Below are 20502 nucleotides of genomic sequence, written 5' to 3' on the forward strand. Positions count from 1 at the left end.
CAGGCGCCCAAGAAGGATGTTTTAATTAAATCTAATATGCAGTTTCTTTCTGCCACTCTATATTGGACTGTATTTTAGACTATTAAGGTGTCAACGCAGGAGCAATATTTCTGAACTCCCTGCTTCAGAATGAATTTACCTAATATGTTTATTCAAATGACAAATTCTTGGACCGATTCCATAACTGCTGAATGAAAAGACCTGGGGGCGGGGCCCAGGAATTTTCATTTTACCAAATCCCATAGGTGATTCTCATGCACGCTAACTGTCTAGACGTGGAGAATTGGGGCCGTGTGTGTTTTGTCTCCTGACTCCATAGAAGAGAAAATGATACGCGAAGCTCCTCTATTCTGCTCATTTCTTAAAAACCTCTTTTCCTGAGACAACTTGATTATTCTTCCTGGCTGTAGTTGGGACAGTAGAGTTGGTGAACTCTTTTTTTCTGCTTCTATCAAACTGGAGGACCCAGTTAGATCACTAAGGTTTAACTGGGTGCTTCTTGCACAAACCTCAAATTTTACTTACCCCGTCTGTTTTAAAAACTGAGCTGTTTAATGTGATGTCTGACTTTTTTCCTCTGGAAACACTGTCACACTCCATATTTAATCTGACTTGGTTATTAGTCTCTTCCTAGTTGATATTTTTATATAACCAGGCAATGTGGAAATCCGCAGTCTTTGGTCTGGTGGTTAACATGGTGGTTTATGCATGGTTATAAACAAGGACATAGAGGTCTATACAGGGAGACCTTGGACAAATACTGATATACATTCTAGCGACTTCTTGTAAAGACTAAAAGGGATCTTTTTTTTTACAAAGTCCCAACAGCAAACTTAGGATAAGTGCCGAAGATTCTGGAGATCTGTTTAATACCTCATCAAAACATGAATGTCATGAGAGCATACGTGCTGATTACTGTTCATGCTTGTGCATAATTTGAGACATTCATAGAAAGCACTGGCCATTGGAATGAAGTTTTCATTTGGTGGATTTACTGCTCACGATAGAATTGATGGACAGAGCGTGGAAAACCAGATTCTTAAACATTTGATGATTCAAGACTTCCCCTGTTCCTCCTTATTCTTTATTCTTAAATACTTTACAAGGGCTCTAACCCTTTTCTGTCTGACTGGTTAAGAACTGAAAATTTAATAAGATGAAAATAAGTAATGTTTAAATATAGAGGTCAGCTGTCTCCGGGAATTGTGTATTTCAAACCAATTTAGTTATTATGTCAAGAGACCGTTTAATTCAGTGTAAGTTAAGAAGTAGATCATGAACCAGTTACTTAGGTGGGCCAGATCTTGTTAATGATTTCTTTCTTTTGGTTCTCACCCATTCTGTGAAATGTTTCAGATATATTTCGATGAGAATATAAGCTCACCGGGAACCAGGTCACAGGTCTTTGGATGAGCATCATTGCTGATGACACCTGCTAGGTCACTTGCAACTGCACCTGTTTCCAAAGTGAACATGTATCATTTTGCTTGCGATCTCCCCACTTCTTAACTATTCAGAAGTGTGAGAACTGACTAAACGGTGGAATTGACCGTAAGATTATAGTTCGCCACCATGGTGCCGCTTAGTTGTGGCAAATTTCCTTTGACCCCAAACTTCCTGTGGCCCCAAACTGATTGTCTTCCCTCTCCTTACCCCCACTCTGTGCCCCTCCCCTTGGCAAGAGGGAATTGAAACTCCCAAGGGAACAAAATACTGTCAAAAGGATGTATGAAACGATGTATGAAATGTCTTCAGATCTAAATGTGAAGTCAAAAAACTTTATGATAATGCTGTGATGAACTGTCAGGATGTTTTTATTGTGAGAAAACATGTTATACCCCATGTAGGAAGGCTCATCCTAAGTGGTCTCACTTCTCAGGCACAAACATTGAGAGTCGCGAGGGGGCGATGTCTCGCTGTACCCCACACAGGTGTTTGTGGCAGAATTAGGACCAAAGCCCACGACCTTTCAGTTCACACTCCAGTGTTCCTTACAGTATGAACAGAAAATTGTGCTGGAGCTAATAACCACCTGATTTACAAAATCAGATCATTGAGGAAAAGTTGTGAATTGCAGGCAATAAATAACTTTTTTTTAAAGTCACAACACACGTTGTGTTCATAAAAGAAACGATCCTGACTCTGGTACAGGGTAAATCTTTCCTTGATAACGTTTTCCACTTTGTGGTAGGAATGGGCAACATTGTTGTAAATTACTTGCTGCTTGAACAAGTAATTAGTGTTTAGCATTAATATAAGTACTCTGCAAACTCTATGGCTATATGCAAACATCCTTTAGACAAGAGATGATTTTACTGAAGGTAATTCTCAGAAAGGCACTACCTAGAAAACAAAGTACAACGGGCTCAAACATTAAGCATATTAAAACCGAAAACAAAGCTTGAGACAGAAATGCCAGTTACATCTAGCATGCACCCTTCCTGACCCTTCTATCGGATGCAGGATCGGTGTCATACTGGGTTGTTTTTCCTCAAATCCTGTGTTTGTCTTGGGCATACTTGCTCGGCACTCTCTTGCACTCTTTGTCTAGTTGGAGAGAGTATATTAGGCTGTGGTTGACACTTTCCTTCCTTGGAGCGAGTGGGTGATGTCCCTTGAGGGTGAGCTGGCTTTCTCATCTTACCCTTTGCTTTTGATTGTGTTTCTAGAATCAGAATGTAAGATCGCTCTTAATCATATGAACATTTTTATTGAACTTTCTGTCAATATTTATTTTAGAGAGAGAGAGAGAGAGAGAGAGAACGGGGGAGGGGCAGAGCGAACGGGAGGCACAGAATCTGAAGCAGGCTCCAGGCTCTGAGCTCTCAGCACAGAGCCCAAAGTGGGGCTCGAACTCACAAACCATGAGATCATGACCCGAGCTGAAGTCGGATGCTTAACCCACTGGGCCACCCAGGCGCCCCTCATATGAACATTTTAATCATGATCTCATGCGGAATTAAGCACATCATTACCATTACTCAAGGAGAGTATTTTCTTTGCAAAGCCTTCAACCCCTTTCTACTTGAACGACTGCTCTTCATGGTGTAATAGAACCGCTGAAACCGGAGCTCCTCTGGACTTGGTCCTGTCCAGTACAGGCAAAGCGGGTTGCGTAAGACAAATTACTGATCTCTGAGGGCAAAGTCCGGTTAATAGCTTAACCCAAAGGAATTTAGAAATTAAGGAATTGCTACCTTAAGTGTCATTCTATTTAATTTTATATTCAAGACTCTCCAAACATACAAGTAGTAATGACCAGGAAACCATTCAGATAGGGTCAGATGAGAAACTGAAGATACTTGCTTCATTGATTTTGAATTTTCTGCATTAATAAAGTTTGGTTTTTTGTGTGTCTTTTTTTAAAAAACACTTATTTATTTTTGAGAGAGATAGAGACAGAGCGTGAGCATGGGAGGGGCAGAGAGAGAGGGAGACACAGAATCGGAAGCAGGCTCCAGGCTCCGAGCTGTCAGCACAGAGCCCGACGTGGGGCTCGAGCTCACAAACCGTGAGATCATGACCTGAGCTGAAGTCGGACGCTCAACCGACTGAGCCACCCAGGTGCCCCAGTAAAGTTTTAAGACAGTCGTACCTTGTCTTTTGGTGGCTACTTTTGTGTGAATTGTCTACAACTATCTTCATCTTCTGTAGTGTGAAAAGTTTGTTGTTGGATATTCTGACACATACTGCACCAGAGTAGTTTTTTGGATTTGACGCTGAACAACAGCTACTCTTGAGTCCCATCATATAGCAGAACAATATCCAGGAATGTTGCACGAGACTTCACCTAATTTTAAGAATGGGGCTGGGCACGGAAGAACATTTTTATTGTAGATTCTAGGCTCTCGCAGATGCCCAGATGCCCGCTGAGGAAGTCCGGGGAGATTGTGTGTGGGGTTATATACGTACACACCGTGGGAGTGGTGCTTGATGAGCCTGGCTTTTACACACAAGAGGGATAGAAATTCTTGAATAGCCTATGGGTTTTTTTTTTTAATTTATTTTATTTATTTATATATTTTTAAGTTTATTGATGAATTTTGAGAGAGAGACAGAGAGAGACAGAGAGAGACAGAGAGACAGAGAACAAGCTGGGGAGGGCCAGAGGGAAGGAGAGAAGGAATCCCAAGCAGGCACTGCCCTGTCAGTACAGCGCCCCATGCCTGGCTCGGACTCAAAAAAAACGTAAGATCATGACCTGAGTCGGACGCTTAACCAACTACACCACCCAGGTGGCCCGAATATCCTGCGTTTTTCAGAATTGTCTGCATCATGCTATCACAAAGAATGGCCAGAACCCCTGGACTTTTCTTCATCAGGGAAGGCTGATCACTCACTGTTCCTTGAGTGTTCAGTCTGATATCACTGAGCTATCAGACTTCTTTCTTATGTGGTCTTTCACGTGAGACCTTTGAATATTCCAGGTTAGTCATACTTCAGGACCACTATGTCCAGGCTGATTTGCAACTATGTAAAAGAAAACATGAATGGAAAAGAAATCTTAGCAGTGTTTATCTACAACCAATGGGATTACGGGTGATTTTGATTTTTTTGAAGTTTTTTTTTTTTCCTGTTAATTTCTATAATAAGTGAATTTTATCAGAAAAACATATGAAATCATACATAAAATGTCATATCCATCAACGGGTAGTGAGAGTTGAAAAAGAACTCAAGGGGCACTTGGGTGCCTCACTCGGTTAAGTGTCCAGCTTTGGCTCAGGTCATGACCTGACCTCTTAGAGTTCATGAGTTCGAGCCCTACGTCAGGCTCTGTGCTCACAGCTCAGAGCCTGGAGCCTGCTTCCTATTCTGTGTCTCCCTCTCTCTCTGCCCCTCCCCTCCTCATGCTCTGTCTCTCTCAAAAATAAATAAACATTAAAAAAAGTTTTTTTAAAAAGGAAAAGAAGTCAAAAAGCTTGAAAGAGCACACAGAATAATCGTTATATCTGCTGGTTGTTGTGCTTTTCGAGCTTTATACAGTAGTAATAACTTCTTATGGGAAAATATTTTAGTTTTAAACACAGCATACTGCCAAAGTAAAAGAAAATGTCTCCATTCTTTAGCTACATATAAGCAGCATTCATCATTACTAATTCTTCAGAAATGTCCTTGATCTTGTTTTGTGCTTATTTTCTCCCCAAATTTGTATATGGGAGCTACATTTGTTCCAGGGAGGATTGTTAAATGGGAAGAAACTACATTTTCCCTATAGATTCCTTCGTGTTGGAAAGGACATTTCATTAAGTAGGAGAAGCGAAGCAAATAATTTCCTTCTGGGTAGGTTATCTCCCTCTGCCGGCTCCCCATTGGCCGTAATTATATTGGCCCTAGATGGATTTGCTTTCTAAAGTAGAAAAGATTGATACTTTAAAAATAAATCCAATTTTGGGGCACCTGGGTGGCTCAGTGGGTTAAGCGACCGACTTCGGCTCAGGTTATGATCTCGTGGTCCGTGAGCTTGAGCCCCGCGTCGGGCTCTGTGCCGACAGCTCAGAGCCTGGAGCGTGTTTCAGATTCTGTGTCTCCCTCTCTGTCTGACCCTCCCCCATTCATGCTCTGTCTCTCTCTGTCTCAAAATAAATAAACGTTAAAAAAAAATTTTTTAAATAAATCCAATTTTGAAAAAAAATTAGTCTTTTTTGGCTCCAATTCTAATTTAGTTTCATCTTCTTGTTTTAATTATTGTATCTGCTATTATGGCTTCTTTCTGGGACTTTTAACAACTTGTGTTTTGTCTGGGATGAGAGCTAGGATACCATGAATGATTTGCTTAGTTAAATCCTTAATTTTGCCTTTTTTTTTTAACTGAAGATAATATTCAGAAGTCATTAACATTAATTACATAAAGAAAAACAACAATCTTTGAAAGTCTCCTGTTATGGCTTGTGGGGGTGCTCTGTTGTGAGTGCTTTATTAAAACACAGAATTTATCGATGCAGGTCCCTAATGACAGGCATAGAAAAGAAACCTCCGTTTATTTATTTAAAATAGCACTGTTCCCATGCTTCTCAGTAATGCACTGAAAAGTACATGGCGTGAGGTTAATGGGCATTGTCCTTCGCAGTACGTGCTAGAATTATAAGCGTGTACTTAAACTTCTCTGATTACAAAAGTAATACCTGGTCATCATACCAAGTTTAAAAAATGCAGCCACTACCAAGGAATAACAGCTTCCTTTCACTCTGTATTTTCTGCTTATATTTTGTTTTCAGTATTTTTAGCAGTTATAGGTATTTTTTTAACTTTATTTACTTATTTTGACAGAGAGAGAGAGAAAGTGTGCGTGCACACGGGGGAAGGGCAGAGAGAGAGGGAGAGAGAATCCCAAGCAGGCTCTGCTCAGTGCAGACCCCGATGCGGGGCCCAATCTCACAACTGAACTGTGAGATCACGACCTGAGCCACCATCAAGAGTCAGGTGCTTAACCGACCAAGCCAGCCACCCAGGCACCTCTAACAGTTACGTGATTCTTGTTTCCTATTTTGTGACCTTTGTTTCACCTAGCATTTTTATAATACTTCATGCATGAAATGAAATTATCTTGGAAAGCACAGCTTTTAAACTAACATTATGCTGGACACTACAATGTGTTTTATTCCTTACTTTGGGTCATTTAATTGTTTACTTTGTAGTGGTGGCTATTATAAATGGTGCATTGATAAACATCATGGTGAATACTTTGCATTCATTTGTGGGTTTTCTGGGAACCGATTCTTGGCCAAATGTCTTGCAAATCTTGTAGTTGCTTTAATAAAATATATGCTATTTAATTATATGAAAATATGAAGGAAATTTTTATAAATTTTGTTAATGCGTATTTATTTATTTATTTATTATTATTTTTTTAAGTTTATTTATTTTTGTGACAGAGAGAGACAGAGCATGAATGGGGGAGGGTCAGAGAGAGAAGGAGACACAGAATCTGAAACAGGCTCCAGGCTCTGAGCTGTCAGCACAGAGCCTGACGCGGGGCTCGAACTCACGGACCGCGAGATCATGACCTGAGCCGAAGTCGGCCGCTCAACCGACTGAGCCACCCAGGCACCCCAATGCGTATTTATTTTTAAGAGATAGAGACAGAGCGTGAGCAGGGGGTGAGCAGAGAGAGAGAGAGAGAGAGAGAGAGGGAGACACAGAAACTGAGGCAGGCTCCAGGCTCTGAGCTGTCAGCACAGAGCCCAACTCGGGGCTCAGACTCACATATTGCGAGATCACAACCAGAGCCAAAATCGGACGTTCAACGGACTGAGCTACCCAGGTGCTCCTAAAGGAAATTTTTAATACCGGTTTTTGATTCTGAGTTGAAAGATCCTCCCATTTTTTAATTGACAGTAGGTGTAAAATCTGCAATTTTATTATTTGTTAGTAATAAAGGGACTATTTAGCAGGCTCCTTGCTGTCAGTGCAGAGCCGGACGTGGGGCCCAGACCCACGAACTGTGAGATCGTGGCCTGAGCCATAACGAAGAGTGGGATGCTTAACCAACTGAGCCACCCAGGCACCTCTAAAATGTTTCAGTTTTAATACTGTGCATTGGGCCTATAGCTTATTTTTGCAGTATCTCTAAACAGTACCCATGAAAGTATAACTGTCTATTTATTGTAAAGGAAAGATTTAATTATATCAAGAATACTGAAGTAAAATTAAGGAAAATGATTTCTCTCCAGTATTTCCATACATTTTTAAAAAATGTGATTTGCTGTTGGTGCATAATGAAAGAGTTGGTCAAAAAGCATTGAAGAAAAAAGTATGCTCTTTTTTAATAGTTACACACAAAAAGCAGCACGAATGTAAGAAATGACATAAAGATGACAGTGAATCTAAAGCTGGAGGTAAGATGTATTTCAATTTCAGTATCAAAGGATTGTGTGAAATATTTCAGTTTTAGCACTTGATGCAGAAAACTCTCAATATTTGTTTTACTGTAGAATCTAGGGATAAATTCTCTTCAAAAAGAATTTTTTTTTAATTTTTGAGTGAGAGAGAGAGAGAGAGAGAGCGAGCGAGCGTGAGTGAGGGAGGGGCAGAGAGAGGAGGAGACATGGAATCAAGCAGGTTCCAGGCTCTGAGCGGTCAGTGCAGAGCCCGATGGGGGGCTCAAACTCACAAACTGTGAGACCTTGACCTGAGCCAAAGTCGGACGCTTAACCGACTAAGCCACCCAGGTGCCCCTGGGGATAAATTCTCCTAACCTGGATGTCTTCATTAAACTGTCCCTCTTTTCCACATCCCTCAGTGAATTTTAGTTCATATTGGTGATATACATCCCTGGAGTCTTTTTGCTTTCGTTCCTCCCCACCCTGCCTCTCTTTTTTCCTGTCTGTGAGTCTCAGGCTTTAGCTTGAAACCTGATGGCGAAGGGAAGTCCCATGGCAACATCTGTGCAGCAGTTGGAGAGCAGTCAGTCCAGACTAGAGGGGACCAGGAGGGTCCCTAGGGGGAGGTCTCCAGGAAAAAAACAAAAATGGCACAGATGTGCTACCTGCTGGACGTGCCTGTGCTTAGAGTGGTTTTAGAGTTCTTTTGGAGAATTTGGAAGACATCCAGTCCGGAAGGATGCACAGAAGATAAAGCAAATTTTAAAATGGGGCATGTATTAACTTGAGAAGAAGAAAACCCAAAAGGTGAAGAATAACAAAGTTGTAACATGAAAAGAAAGGATCCGTCGTTGCCCAGGTCTAAGAGGTATTGGCACAGCGATAATGCAGATTCCAGGTAGAACTATACCAGGAGGCTGGTGGGCAGAGAAAGGGTGGGCTCAGGCGTGCAATTTCACCCTCACAGTGAGAAGGCCTACAGTGAAAAAATCAAGAAAAACAGCTATGTAAGCACAGAATTCGGCAATGGAGGAGCGAGTCGTGTAGCAGAAGTGACCGCTCAATGAGATAACAATCAATGATTTTTATTACCTCTTTGTGCTACGGAGAAATTTATCACATAGGTCTGGCAGGAAGAAGGGGAGTTTAAGGCTTCCAGGCAGTTTTTCTAGTTTAGAAAATACCTTCTAATATTACAAGTTGCAAGTCAAATTACTTTTAAAGGGGTCTCCTTATTTAGCTAACTTTTTTTTTTTTAATTTTTTAAATGTTTATTTATTTTTGAGGGAGACAGAGCACAAGCAGGGGAGGTGCAGAGAGAGAGGGAGACACAGAATGGAAGCAGGCTCCAGGCTCTGAGCTGTCAGCACAGAGCCCGACAGGGGCTCGAACCCACGAACTGTGAGATCATGACCCAAGCTGAAGTCGGATGCTAACTGACTGAGCCACCCAGGCGCCCCTAGCTGTCTAACTTTTAACTGGAAAAAACTAACCTCTGATTGGATAGCTGAGCTTGTTGTGGGGTATATATCGACCTCATAAGATGTGTGCTTCTCCTTGGCTCTAATTTATGACTGTACGTAGATAAAATTACCTTTATACCTATTTTATAGAATTTAGGGCATTAACGACGTGAGATGTTACAGAGGTTTGTATTTGTGATAGTCTTTACTCTGGAAACACACTGATCCTCTCTAGTTTAGCAACAGGGGTTTGTTCAGGGACCAGACTCAAAGATGGTCAAAACCAGCCTCTTCTTCCCTGGAAGTTTCCCCCCCACCCACCCACAAATTTCCAGTCCTAGTAAGCATCCACTTCATGACCAGATTAATGTGAACTTTTTTTTGGTTAAGTATTAGGATGAAGGATTGGTTTAAGAATAGGAGTTAGGGAGACGGTGATGGTGATAGAGTGCCCTGGAGCAAAGCATAGAAGCTTCTTGAGAGTAAAGGGTAGAGGATCGTTTTAGCAGAAAATCACTTTTGAATACCATTTATAATGGTAATGGAGTTTAGAAACTTCTTTTGGATTTTCATGTTGTACCTTAAGAGTTAGGGTCATAGGGGCGCCTGGGTGGCTCAGTCGTTGAACATCCAACTCTTGATTTCAGCTTGAGTCATGATCTTATGGTTTGTGAGTTTGAGCCCCACGTTGGGCTCTCTGCTGACAGTGTGGAGCCTGCTGAAGATTCTCTCTCTCTCCCTCTCTCTCTGCCCCTCCCCTGCTCGTGCTGTCTTTCTCTCTCTCTCCCTCAAAATAAATAAAATTTTATTTTATTTAGAATTCCAAGAAAAGAGAGTAATGTTTATGAATGCTGACCATTAATTCCTGTCGTGTTTACGTGCTTTTGTTAAATGATGGGATGTATGTGGTGTTTAGTAGGTGCTTGATGTGTAGATGTATAAACCTCTCGAGGGGGAGTACTTCTATCTTTCTATGACATTAAAATTTGGGGCCATCCTGTTGGTTTGTTGATTAGGTTCATGCATTTTCAAGAATGTGTCACCTAGCTCAAATTTCCCCTAAACCTTACCCTTCAACATTAACTACTTTGCTAAGAATGTGGCATGTGACCTTGTTTGTGTTTATAACCTAACGGTGTGGCCATCACTGAAGAAGGCCCCCTTCTTTATTGTGGGGTGTCTTTATCAGTTCAGGATTGCTAGATTCTAATGATTGGGTCATGTGGTTCTCTGTTTTTGCTTTATTGAGAACGTAGAATTATCATATCAGGGGCTATGATATTCTGTGTTCTCTAAAGCATATTTAATACCTGAGGCTCATGTTCAATGTGCCAAGAAGTTACTGTCTTTAAAATTTGAGCTTTTTTTCTCTTCTTCCACTTTTTGTTCTCAATTTAAGTTCTTAGAATTCCCGATTGAGTCTAAATTCATGGGAACCAATGCACATATTTTCTTCAGTAAATGTTAACTATGTTGTCTATGATCTTTGACTTTAAGTACCTTTGGTCACTAGACCCTTCACTGCACTTCATATGTCAGTAACTTTTAACCTCCTGGTATTTCCCGATTCCCCAGAGACCCCCGGGCCCTCACATTAGTCACTTGACCCCACGTCTTTAACCTCCACCGATCAGTGAGCGTTCAGTGAGCTCTGCTCACTCACAGCTGTGCTTCCTGACTTGACGTGGTGGTCAGCCATTCCTGTTGTATCTGCCTAACCTCCGGCTCCCTCCGCAGGCAGCTGTTCCAGGCATCCCTCCCTTCAGCTCCCTGGAATGGGCTCTCTGCTGCCTTTCCCATCAGGTCCTTCAGACGCCTCTCTGTCCTCTTTAACCTCCCAGTGGTCTCTAACTCTGTGGCCCAGTGCCTTCTCCCCGCACCATCATTATGCTGCTGCTTCTGTTTATCTGCTGACTCTCCTTCTCCTTCTCTGGCTCGTTTTTCTGTAGCCCACTTCGAAAATCCTCAATATCGGTGTTTCATAGGAGTCCTCCCGGGTGGTTCATTTTCTCGCAATACACATAACTTCCTAGGAAGCCCCATCAGTGCAGTGGCTTCCCAAGGGCTGGCTTGATGATTCTCGAGCTATTAATCCATGGTTATGTGAGTTTCCATAACTATAATCAACAAATGGTTAATGTGGCCTTCTCGGATTAAGCAAAGAACACAGGAGCATGGGCTATGCCTATTCCATTTTTCTCTGTTGGTTTATTGTACCATTTGGGATACAAATCTGTTTGAGGCAAAGGGTTGGATTGTTTTCAGCTTCTATTAAAAGCCTCCTGGACCCTTGATTTCATGCAGAAGAATTAATTGGATTTGAATGAGGTTAATGTAGAAACTCTAATATTGATGCGGAAATACACCTCACACTGGGCAATCTGTCATGTTTTGAGTTTTCTGCCCATCAATGACAACTAGTAGCAAGAATAAAATGAATCAAGTTTAAATCCCTAGGGAGTACTTATATATTCACTTTTCACATATATTTTTAAAGAGATGAGGATACAATTATAGAAATAAAGAAATGGATGACAGGCTGAACCTCAAAAAAAAAAAAAAAGAAATGAAGCTAGACATGGTAAGCAAAATCCTTTCTTATACTTCAAAAAGCATTTTTAGATACTTTAACTTAAATAAGATTTCTTGCTTTATATATATATACATATATAGATGTGATCTCAGTGTTGGAATTAGCATCTTCCACTGTGAGGAAATGTTACATTTGTACTAAAAGTGTAACTGGAAAGAAAAGAATTAATTTCTTCTGAAGGCAAAACGTTTTTGGAAAACTGCCCTAATGTAAGAATGGCAATTCAACAGCTGCCCAGATGAGTAAAGTTACCTAAGGATTTATTGTTGCAGTTAATGAATGTTCACTTGTACGTGAGAACTGTTACCAGGGATGTCTTTTGTACTCAGTGGGATTGTTGGCTTCTCATGCCATTACCTCTGTTTTTCAAAAAGGGAGCCTCCTATAGATGGTCTTAAATTCACCTCTTATGGGTATAGGATTTAGGTAAATAGCCAGCTATCCAGACGGTTTGAACATCAACCAAAAAAATGAAACATCTAGAATTACCATGTCATGAGTAGCATGAGTGGGAAGGGTGTCAGGCCAAGAGAGGGGACTGACCTTTTGTTCTTTTGACTGGGAGAGAGACAGTCATGAATAAATACTGCATTAAACCATAAAATGTGTTGCTTTTAACTTAGGTAATGGAGATCCTGTGTCCTGTTAGCCTTAATGCATTTTTAGAAAGTCTACTTCTGGGGCACCTGGGTGGCTCAGTCAGTTAAGTGTCCGACTCTTGATTTCAGTTCAGGCCATGATCTCAAGGTTTGTGAGATCGAGTCCCACATGTTACCACAGACCCCACTTGGGATTCTCTCTCTCCCCTCTGTCTCTGCCTTTCCCCTGCTCTCTCTCTCTCTCTCTCTCTTAAAATCAATAAATTTAAAAAAAGAAAAAAAGAAAATGTGCTTTTGCCCATAAAATGGCAAATCAACTTACACTTTTCTTAGAAGGTTTGGATAGCCAGTGTTCTTACCCCAAGTCAAAGGTCTGTCCTCAGCTTTTTTCTAAAACCACAACATTTCCGGGTTAAAACAACTGAGACTCTAAGTATAACTTTCGTCTAATCTACATTTCAGTCATGTTTATAATTTTAAGTGAAAGACAGAAACTGTAATATTTGGAATGAGAGGTACCCTAAAATTAATCACCCCGTGTCATTATCAGCCCTAATCATACTCAGATTCCTCATTTATAAATGTGAAGGCTAAATGAGAGCTTTGCCTTCTTCAAACACCTTCTGTGTGCTCCAGGGCCTTCCTTTGAAAAACTACTTAAAGATCTAGTTTTATTTAAAGGCTGAGCTCCCGCATGCCTGAAATGCTTCCCCTTCAAAATATTTGCTCCCTGGAGAGGTCAGCTGAAGATGAAGTTTTCATGTGACTTTAGATTGTTGACCTGGAAGACCATTTGGGTCATGGAAATGGCTTTGGCACAGTTTCACCGCTTTCTGGTTGACAAGGGGCCAGGACGGGAGGGCGGGGCTGGCTGTGCAGAGCCGGGAGGAACTAGGCTGAGAACGTTTGAAGCCTGAATGCACCTACTTCTGGGGCCTTTGCTTTTGCTTGAGAGAATTTTAAACTATGGCATGTGTAAATGTGCCATAGCTTGTATGGGCACACCTTTAAATGATTCTGCAGCTACAAAATGCATTCGCTCTTTGCCCGGCGTGTAAAATTTGAATGACGCTTGTGCTCTGTTGGAAGGGCACAGACGTTTTCATTATAAAATTCATTCAAGCAGAAAAGGAGCAGAGTGAGCAGAAATTTTCATTTACATCCGTGATTGAAGTTGCGACGATAAAAGAAAATTACTAGGTTTAAGAATAGCCATGTTCTCATTCTCTCACACGACCCAAGGAGTTGCGTCAATATGGAAAATAATACGTTATTGGGGAAGGCTCTGATCAGTAGTCTCAAGTTTTGAATATCCTTTAACTGACCTCAGATTTTTCTAGGGTTTTTGAGTTATCTTGAAATAGATTACAATACTCCCTTTTTAAAAATCAGGTCCATTATTTGTTACAATGTGGGCTTTATGTTTCATTACCACAGAGATTCACAGCAGTTTCTTAGCTTTTATTGTATTAGCAGGTGTAGACAGATAACTCAGTTAGGCCAGTCTTAGAAGCCATGAGATACTGGATTAGAGACGTGGAATCAGAATTTTCCGGGGAGAATTTTCTGCTGAACAGTTTGTGATATACATGTTGGAAGCCTTAAGGTGGTAATTTCATGCCCCAAACCCTCTTCGTTAGAAGTCCAGAAATTCAGTTCTCTCGGGAATGGCAAGCCTTGGCAGATTGATTTATAATAATGAAACTAAGCCGTGTGTACGAGTCTGAGTGGCAATTTCTAAGTCCACAGTGGAGTGGTAAGACAGGGAGAGATTCTTTTTTTATTTTTAAATATTTATGTATTTATTTTGAGAAAGAGAGCATGCACATTTGAATGGCAGAGGGACAGAGAGAATCCCAAGCAGGCTCCATGCTGTCAGCTAAGAGCCTGATGCAAGGGCTCAGGCTCATGAACCATGAGATCACGAGCTGAGCGGAAATCAAGAGCCAGACGCTTAACTGATTGAGCCACCTGGGCACCCCAGGACAAGGCAAGATTCTGATTTAGCTGAGATCCAATCCCCATTGAAAAAAATCACATGATTTTTGTTATTTATTTTTTAATTTTTTTAACGCTTATTTATTTTTGAGACAGAGAGAGACAGAGCATGAATGGGGGAGGGTCAGAGAGAGGGAGACACAGAATCTGAAACAGGCTCCGGGCTCTGAGTGGTCAGCACAGAGCCCGACGCGGGGCTCAAACTCACGGACCGTGAGATCATGACCTGAGCCGAAGTCGGCGCTCAACCGACTGAGCCACCCAGGCGCCCCAAAAATCACATGATTTTTGAAACACAACTCAGTGGAACTGGGTAATTTCTAAAACATATTTTTATTGAAGAGCTTGATGAATCGTGTATCCTTATTATATTTATTCTATTAGATAGAATAAATCCTTCTTCCCTAGATGATGTTGCAGGTACAGTGACAGAACTCTAATTCTTTTTTCAATGTTTTTAACAAAGCCTTGAGGACTTAGCAATGTTCTGATGCCAGTAGAAGGTTGTGCTGATTCCAAATACTGTACCCTAATTATTTCCTAGCTAGCTCTTTTGTTAAATACTGTCATGTCTTGGGGCGCCTGGGTGGCTCAGTCGGTTGAGCGTCCAACTTCAGCTCAAGTCACGATCTCACAGTTTGTGAGTTCGAGCCCCGCATCAGGCTCTGGGCTGATGGCTCAGAGCCTGGAGCCTGCTTCCGATTCTGTGTCTCCCTCTCTCTCTGCCCCTCCCCCGTTCATGCTCTGTCTCTCTCTGTCTCAAAAATAAATAAACATTAAAAAAAAAATTTTTAAATAAAAAAAATACTGTCATGTCTTTTCTTTTTCATTTTTTATTCCCTCTTTACCTCCTTTTGCCCTAAATAGCTATGTATCTGCTATATATATATATATATATATATATATATATATATATATATAGTTTTTGAGAGAGAGCATGAGCGGGGGAGAGGGGCAGAGGGGGGCCAAAGACAGAGAGAAAGAGAGAGAGAGAGAGAGAGAGAGAGAGAGAGAGAGAATCTTAAGAACCTGACACAGGGCTCAATCCCACAACCCTGGGATCATAACCTGAGCCAAAATCAAGAGTTGGACGCTCAACTGCCTGAATCACCCAGGTACCCCTATATTTTGTTTTTCCTGGAAGTTTTGAGTTGGAGACCCCCTGAAATATAAAGCAATACTTATTCCTCTGGTCACTAGGAGACAACTCCATTGTCTCCCAATACTGGACATTTCAAGTCGGGGCTGGACACAAGAGGACCCAGAAGGGACACTTACTGAGCACTCAAGGGGCACAGTGTGGCAGCTGGGTCTCAGGGGTCTCACGCTTACGAGAGAGACAAGCTGGAACAATAGGTGTGAGCATGATGAGTGCGTGGGGAGGTCGCTAGCTGATGGTCAGCACTGGTGATCATGGATTCGTGTCCCAGGCCAGACTGGCAGGGACTTGGGAAACCTTCTCTGCCAACCTTAGTGAGTGATGAAGAGTTGGGGACGCAGGGGCATGATGAGTAGCTGTAGTGGATGAAGAGGAGTAGGGAGAGCTCAGAGGTAAGTTTCTGCTCACAAAGCGGTTCACTGGATGGAGTTCAACATTTCAGAACATTTCCACGTGTGACACGATAGGTGGTCCAGCTTCTGGAATATGGACAATCTGAGTGTTGCAGAGGTACAGTCCGTGAGGATTGGCACATGAATTGTGACACATATTAATTGAGAAACAGAAGCGTTATTAAGTGAGCAGGGGGACCTGGGTGTTATAACCACGTAGAATTTGTTCAGCAGGCCCTGCCATGTTTGGCTCCCCTAAAATGTTGGATGTTGGCGCTATTCCCATCTCTTGCTTCCACATAAGATAGATTTTTGACCTGAGGCGCCTGGGTGGCTCAGTCGGTTAAGCATCCAACTCTTGATTTCGGCTCAAGTCATGATCTCATGGTTCATGAGTTCGAGCCCTACTTCAAACTCTGTGCTGTCAGCTCTCTGTCTGCTTGGGATTCTCCCTCTCTCTCTCTCTTTATGTCTTTCTACCCCTCCCCCATTTGCACTCTCTCTCACTCCCTGTATCTCTCAAAATAAATAAATAATCATTAAAAAAAATAAAAAGATAGATTCTGACCCAGTGAAGAAGTGCTTATTATTCTTTGGGTACAGTTCTAAAATTTGGCGGTCCGGTGTCCGTCTGCTAAAGTCAGTACCCTCTCAAGTAGGTGTCCAGCTAGTGACTGGAATGTCAACTGAAAAGTCAACATTGAAAGACTAGAGGAAGTTGTTGAACCCCTAGGCATGGATGACAATACAGTTGACTCTTGAGCAACATGGGGTTTAGGGGTGTTGAGCCCCGACAAAGTCAAAAAAAATCACATATAACTTGACTCCCCAAAACTCAACTACTAATGGTCTACTCTTGACCTTTCTGATACCATAAAGTCACTTAACACAGACTTCATATATTGTACATATTATATACTGTATTCTTACAATAAAGTAAGGTGGAGAAAAGAAAATGTTACTAAGAAAACCCTAAGGGAAAGAGTACTGTACTGTGTTTGTTGAGGACATTTTGTGCGTGAGTGGACCCGCACAGTTCAAACCCGTGTTGTTCAGGGGCCGATTGTATCTGAATGAGAAAGTAGGAGCACAAAGTAGAGGGCGGTTGTCTTGTTTTAAAATCAGAATTACTATTTTTTTTAATGAAACACATTTATTTATATTCTGCAACCTAGATAATAAAACAATATAGGAGGCCTGAAGTGAATATAAAATGTCAAAGCTAATAGCATAATCTTATATTCAGCCTCTGATCCAATGATCACTCCTTAGATAAAAATTTATCTACATTAAAAACTGACTTGAGATGATAAAATCAGAATTATTAAAAGATGAATCAGTGAGGGATGCCTGGGTGGCTCAGTCGGTTGAGCATCCGACTTCAGCTCAGGTCGTGATCTCGAGGTTGGTGAGTTCGAGCCCCACATTGGGCTCTCTGCACAGAGCCTGCTTCAGATCCTCTGTCCCGCCTCTTTCTCCACCCCTCCCCTGCTTGTGTGCATGTGCTCTCTCTCTCTCAAAAACAAATAAACAGGAAAAAAATAAAAGATGACCCAGTAAAAGGGAAAGAACAAGTAGCTCAGGACAGTGAATGAAATACAAGTGCTGTCTCCAGAATCGGGAAGCTAGAGAAGAAGAAAAGAGCCAACTACTGTGGTGAAGAAAACGGACAGCAAACTTGAGAGCAGATTAATATGCTTGTTGCTCTAAACCTTAAGAGAAGACTTGAGGGGTGCCTGGCTGGCTCAGTGTGTTAAGCATCCGACTTCGGCTCAGATCATGATCTCACGGTTGGTGAGTTCGAGCCCCGCATTGGGCTCTCTGCTGACAGCTCGGAGCCCGGAGTCTGCTTTGGATCCTGTGTCTCCCTCTCTCTCTCTGCCCCTCCCCTGCTCATGCTCTGTCTCTCTCTGTCTCTCAAAAATAACTAAACATTAAAAAAAAATTTTTTTTTTATGGCCTTTTGTAGCAACATGGATGGAACTGGAGAGTGTGATGCTAAGTGAAATAAGCCATACAGAGAAAGACAGATACCATATGGTTTCACTCTTACGTGGATCCTGAGAAACATAACAGAAACCCATGGGGGAGGGGAAGGAAAAAAAAAAAAAAAGAGGTTAGAGTGGGAGAGAGCCAAAGCATTAGAGACTGTTAAAAACTGAGAACAAACTGAGGGTTGATGGGGGGTGGGAGGGAGGGCAGGGTGGGTGATGGGTATTGAGGAGGGCACCTTTTGGGATGAGCACTGGGTGTTGTATGGAAACCAATTTGACAGTAAATTTCATATATTAAAAAAAAAAGCTCCCCAAAGTGGAAAAAAAAAAAAAAATTTTTTTTTTAAAAAGAGAGAGAAAGAGAGAGAGAAGACTTGAGGAAGATTGTTCCAGCAAGGCCAGATGGTAACGGGCTGGAAAAAGGCAGTCAGGGGTTTGGAAGTGATAGTCCCCAACTCTGTTGAGAGGTTTATCCGTGAAAATGCCTCTTCCTGTCTTGATGACGGCCTACTTCACACGTGGGTTTCTGAGTCTGGTATGTGGAAAAAACGGGCTGTGTATTTTTACCTCTCTGTATAATTTAAGGTTTTGGTAATAAGTGGTGGTTCTCTGGCCTCACGGCACCTCACGCTGATTGGTATTTTGTTAGCAATTATGTGGCTTTTTAAAAGGCCCATATATAACCCTAATTAATTGCATCTTTAAAATCTATCAGCCTATGAATATTTTAATAAGCAGAAAGAAAGTGTTAGGAGAAAGCAGCCAGTGAGGATACTTGTGTTTCCGAGAGACAGAATAAAGAATTTAGGACACTATCCCTCTACTTTCTGCTTTTCCCCCCTCTCCTCTCGATATTCAACACTGGGCTAGGCTAAAGATGAGTCGGCTTAGGTATAAAGGAAGCCTGATTTAAATTTCCACATCCGAATTGATCACATACTCTATAAATAAAAATTAAAATATGAGAACTGCAAAAGGAGAAGTGAGAGAAAAGGGCTGTTTGCTGGTAAATAGGGTTAATGGTGGTAACAAATTGAATTGTAGTGATCTTCCTCTCGGTGATTAAAATGTATGATATTCCAGGGATGCCCGGGTGGCTCAGGCGGTTAAGCATCCGACTCTTGCTTTCTGCTCAGGTCATGATCTCCCGGTTTATGGGTTCGAGCCCCACATCGGGCTCTGTGCGGACGGCCCGGAGACCGCATGGGATTCTTTGTCTCTGCCCCTCCCTGCTGTGCTCTTTGTCTCTCTCAAAATAAATAAATAAACTCAAAACAAAATGTCTGGCATTCTGATAGCATATAGAACTATGAATACAGCCTTTTCAGTGTATTCACACTTAGGATTTATTTCTCCGTGTAGGCCTTTATCTTTGGATTTATCTTTGGATTCAGATTTCACCCCATAACCTCAACCTGCCCACATGCAACTGCCTACTCGTTGAAAGATATTCCTGATCTCTGAAATTTGACCCTAAGCTAGTACTGCCCTGTGGTGGCCACCAGCCCCGTGTGGCTGTTGAGCATTTGAATTGTGGCCAGTCCAGACTGACACGTGCCATAATGTAAAATACACGGCAGATATTGAAGAGTTAGTCTGGAAAATGGAGGGAGAATGTAGACCGTTTTAGGGATAATTTTTTACATGGATTGCATGTTGAAATGACAACGTTTAGGATCTGCTGGGTGAAATAAAGACTGTTACCAAAACTAAGTTGACCTTTTTTAATGTGACTCCTAGAAATTTAAAACTGCTTACGTGGCCTGTGTTCCAGTGGACAGCACTCCTCTGTGCTCTTTTATGAAGGACTCTGTGTCTCCTTCATGGAGCTGGGTCCACAGTGGGATTCAGCAGTACTGAGTGGGAGCAGAGATGATCTCTTAAAATTAAACCAAATTGTTTCAGGTGTTAATTTTTATCCTTGTCCCTCATCTTCTCTGAGCTCCTGTGGCCAGAAGGTATCACTCTCCTCCCCTTTTCATGCATGGAAATCACTAAATCCTCCTGAGTCACTGTGTCACTTTCTCCCTTCCGGCTTCAAATGCAGAATTCTTTCTACCCTATTCCTAAAATTGTGCCAGAATGAGAAATCTATGGGACAAGACCCAGGCTTATGGGAAGAAGGCATGAATAACTTGATTATATATATATACATATACATATATATATATGTATGTATATATATATATTTAACGTTTATTTATTTTTGAGAGACAGAGACAGGGCACAAGCATGGGAGCGGCAGAGAGAGGGGGGAGACACAGAATCCGAAGCAGGCTCCAGGCTCTGAGCTGTCAGCACAGAGCCCGACGCGGGGCTCAAACCCACGGACCGCGAGATCATGACCTGAGCCGAAGTCGGGCGCTTAACCGACTGAGCCCCCCAGGCGCCCCGTTATGCTGTGCGTATTTTAACGTAATTAAAAGAAAAGGCAAAAGACAGGCCATTGTAACAAGTGTTTCATAATAACCTGTAACCTGAAAA

The 20502-nt window shown here is 41.8% G+C and overlaps 1 protein-coding gene across 7 annotated transcripts in view; it reads left to right on the plus strand.

Annotated features, from left to right (window-relative positions):
* Positions 1–20502, plus strand: part of LOC102960478 (amyloid beta precursor protein) — a 269032-nt gene that overhangs the window by 84785 nt on the left and 163745 nt on the right. The gene's annotated exons all lie outside the window — the stretch shown is intronic.

The sequence above is a fragment of the Panthera tigris genome, chromosome C2 (assembly GCF_018350195.1).
Source record: "Panthera tigris isolate Pti1 chromosome C2, P.tigris_Pti1_mat1.1, whole genome shotgun sequence".
Classification (NCBI taxonomy): domain Eukaryota; kingdom Metazoa; phylum Chordata; class Mammalia; order Carnivora; family Felidae; genus Panthera; species Panthera tigris.